Consider the following 4,406-nt stretch of genomic DNA (forward strand, 5'->3'; position numbering starts at 1 on the left):
AAAGCCTGGTCCTAGTCCCCTGGATCAACCCAGCCGGGTATATCTAGGGCAGAGGATAACAAAGGTAACGCACTTTGATGCTGCATATTGCATCTCTGTGGGCCTCAAGTAATCCTTCTCCACCTTTGGCTCATCAACCCTCCTGTAGTTCTCTTCTCAGGCGTGCCTGCCTATCTGGATGTGACTCCTTCATGGATGGCTTGGAGAGGTCAGCGCAGGGCTTGCTCCCCATGGGACCCTGGGGACTCTGGCCAGGTCTGGGCAAGCAGCCCTGGAGGGCCCTTCATGGCTTGGCATCGTCCAGGCATAGACAAAAATCACCCTTCAAATAGGTCCTAAGATGAGGAAAACACTGAAAAGAGCAGACACAGTTGCTGCAGTGAACTTTAAGAAACGAAAGTAGGATCTGGGCAGTGATCTGAGCTCCATCCCACAATCATTCCCAGACATTGACACACTCCATAGCATTTCTCCTTGGTCAAATGCCTAGGCACAGCTCGAGGGGCTGTTCCCCAGAAGCAGGTTGGATGCAGCCACCCCATTTCAGAGGCTAGAAAACTTCAGCTCTGCAGAGGGAAGTCAGGTCAGGCCATTTGCCCCGCATGCGTTGTGCCCCAGACCCTACTTAATTCACTGCCGGCCTGAAAGTCCTCCAGTGCCGACCCCAGAAAATCTTCCTGAACCTCATGTGCACGTCGCTGTGGCTTTGCTTGGGTTCAGTGGGATGAATCTGTCCAATTTTGCTACCTCTGAGGCTTGAAATAAGAAGCTAGGGAAAAGCAGGCAGCACTAGGACTTTCTAAGAGAGAGAGAAGGAGGGAGAGGGAGAGGGAGACGGAGAAAAAAAACCTGAAAACGGAGGTGGAAGGGAAGGAAAAGGGAGGATTTTGACGCGGGGAAAAGCAGCCCGGGGGCGGTGAAGCCTCGAAGGAACGTCGTCTCCGTTCGAGTTGCGAAAGGGCTTTCTGCTTTGGTTTCGGTGCCCCTCGGTTTTGCAAGGCATCCCGGCACGGAAACGCTGGCCCACGCTGCGCCTTCCAAAAAAACCAGCAGGAATGCTGGAAAACGAAGAGGCCCCGTTGCGGGGAAAGGCTGGAGGGAAGGGAAGAGCGAAACGTTTGCGAGGGAGAAAAACAGGCGGCAGGGAAGGAGGCCTCCTGCCATCTAGCGGCATCCGCGCCGGGGCCCACCGCGGCCACCGTTACATAATCCAGGCAGATTTTTTTTTTAAAAAAATGAAAAACCAAAAAGCCGAGCCAAGCTCAAAGCCAACACCACCCAACACCCCAACATCCCCCCGTTTTCAGTGTCGATCCCACCTGCCCGTGGGCACGCCAGGGGATTGGTTTCTGTTTTGAGATGTTCTGGAGGATTTTTGCTGGTCCCCCCCCCCAACACACGCTGAACTGCAGGGCCCTCTCCGTTGGCTTTTCTCCCGAGATGAGGAGCACGTACTGTACAACTGCCAGAAAAATGCACTGAGCCGTAAGCGCAGCGGAGCAGAAATGTACTTGGCAATGTTTGCTAACCTACAATTCAGGCTGAACGGAGAAGTTGTGTATTCCTGAGTGTTTCTCCTCTTCACCCCCCCACACACTGACTCCTTTCCTCCTCCTTCCACCTCTGTTTTGTTCCAGCTCATTTGGCCACTAGAGGATTTTTCCTCCTTTTCCATCCCTTAAAAGCAATTCCCTCCCCTGTCAGCACATGGCTTTCCCCTTCTCTCCATCCCTTCCTGTTGTCTGCAGCCCCACTTGGAGCTGCCTCTCTCCTGCCTCTTGTTTTGTGGCTTTCCAGTTCCCACCCTGCTGCTAAGTCCTCTTTTGCACCCATGAATGCAACCGAGTTGGGGACCCAGAAAAATGGAGCAAGGACCTTCTGTCTCCTCARCCCTCCTGCCCTTCCTCCAAGCCGCCGTGGGAAATGCTGCCCTTCTCCCAGCCGGAATGCTCTCCCCCATCACCCTCCACACCCCCTGGCTTAGGTGCTGCTTCTCTCCTTTGCTGCCTGGATGTCTCCCATCTCCGTGGCCCCTGGCAGCGTTCACCTTTAAAAGGAGGGATAGAGAGAGAGGGGTAAAGGGGCCCAGTCCTGGCCCTAGCAATACCAGTGCTGAAATTGCTGCTGGTTGGGGGAGGCACAGCCTTGTTCCCAAATCTGCTGGCAGGAAAAATGGGCTGGTCAAACAGGGAGAGATGTTCAGGTAGAGGTGAGGACACTTTCATGGCCAGATCTTTCCTCCCGAACCTGAACCTCATGGCCAGAGCAGTGCAGAGGCCTTCCATGAGACATCATGAGGAGAAAGCAATGCCTTACCTCGAGGAGACACTGGGCAAGTGTGTGGCAGGCTGAGTATGGCATTTATATCTCTAACYCCACTGCCCTAGCACTAGGGAGGACCTGGACCAGCATCCCTGGCAGGTCTGTGTCCTAAAAGGATGGGACAAGCAGTGCATGGAGTATGGTAGTGGCACGGAGGAAATCTGGATAGCGATTTCAACCTCTGTTGTGACAGGGAGCATTGAGACCCCAYGAGGTCCCATCGCCCTGTGAGGTCCCTTTGCAGAGGCCTTCAGAGTGGAGATCCAACTTGGATGTTCTCATTCTCCCTGCTTGAAGGTAGGACTGAATGCAAAGAGGAATCCCATTTCCTTAAGGACATCTAAAGAGAGGCAAAYCTCTCTTTGGCAGGGAGTGAAGGCAAATGTGCAAACATGAGCTGTTACTTTATCCAGATGCCAGGGCAGATGATGTGCCTGGGGATGTTGGTGTTGGATGTTCACCTGCCTGCTCTCGTGGCCTGTGGCCACACTGTCACTCCATAGAGAAGTCAGTCCTGCTGCTGGCAGCCAGAGTCACCTCCCTGCCACCCAGGGCAGCATCTCTTGGGGTATAAAGCTTTAATTTTAGCTCAGATATTACTCTTGATGTGTCTGGCCTAGATGTCTAGAAATATTTACCATTTCCCACTGAAATCAACTGGGACTTGGGGTTCAACTGCCCCAGGTAACCCTGGTTCTGACCTACTTCTGCTGTCCCTGTTAGAGTGCATTTTGCTTGCAGCCCTGAACTTGCTAAAAATACTGCCCAGTTCTCCTCCCTTCCTGCACGATTTATTGAGAATTCAGCAATTTGCCTTGGACCAATCACCCCTAAAGCGCACACTTACTGTCTTTGGTAAGTCCATAGGAAAGTTCACCATCTTCTAACCTTGCACAGGAAATGTGTCCAGCCTTTTGCTTTCTTTTTTTCTTTTTTTTTTTGTTCCTTTGTCTAAGAAAACAACATGACTGTAAAAGTTCAAGTTTACTCTACAGTTAAATCATCATGAAAATCTGGAGCACAAGTAGTCAAATGTGTCATTAAGGATTTATTTACAAGGTCAGGTCTTACTGCTCGATCTTGCTACGAGGATGCTTTCAGCCAGCCACGTGACTTGCCAGATGCTTTTTAAAGTCCTTCAAGGACCACATTTGCCAGACTGCCTTGCCATAAGGTCGGAGGAGCAGGAAGCCAAATCGCCTGCATTGAGTCCTCCTTCCTTCATCGTCAGCTGATGTGAAGCCTGCGCTGAGCAGTCACCTTGCAAAGGGGAGACCAGCTTTTGCTCTTCCTTAGCCTCCGGGGATGCAGCCCATCTTTTTCACTTTGGGAAAGTGCTACAGCCATCAGCTGGATAGAGAATTGGGGAARAGGCCTCTTTGGCCCTTGGGGCAAAGGCTGTCCCATGTCAACTAGCCTCAGCACTAGGAACCAGTCCTGGGCACATTTGATTTACAAGAAGAGATGTGATGTTGCCACATGATTGTGGGTTCGTCTCCTTCACTAGGGTCAGCCCTATGCATGAGGAAGGGAAAGATTCAGGAAAGTGAAACCTGTTTTCTTGGTGTGCATCTTTGTTGCAAAGGTCTTCTCAAGCTCTGGGAGAGTSATTCATAGGTGATCCCTCTAACCCAGGCTCTTTGGTGCTTCGTCATGACTGTCGTGATCTGCCTTGTCCCTGTGCAGCCCAATTGCTCCATCGGGTCACAAGGGGACACTTGATCTTTGCCATATCTGTTACTTGAAGCATGAGCTGTGAGAATCTGGCCTGTCTCCATGCTCTGCTTCAGTGGCAGAATCCTGCCTGGAGGCAAAAGACACTTGACTTTCTGAGGTTTGATCTCTATTGAAGGGAAAGGGAGGAAATCTTCTAAGATGCTGGAGGAGAAATAAAGGTATTTTGGAAAACTGTTGCTACCAGGTCTTCCAGATTCAGTCCATAAACCAGGCTGGAGAAACCCAGCTCTCTGGAAAGCAGGGACCTCTTGGCCAGCTCTTGAAGTCCCTTGTCCTCCACGGCCACGTCTTGCGGCTCGAGCCTGCCGCAGCTCATCCTGAAATKAATACTCTTGTAGGTGTTTCCA

This window comes from Rhea americana, unplaced genomic scaffold (assembly GCF_003343005.1).
Source record: "Rhea americana isolate MKP2758 unplaced genomic scaffold, rheAme1 scaffold_47, whole genome shotgun sequence".
In the NCBI taxonomy this organism is placed as follows: domain Eukaryota; kingdom Metazoa; phylum Chordata; class Aves; order Rheiformes; family Rheidae; genus Rhea; species Rhea americana.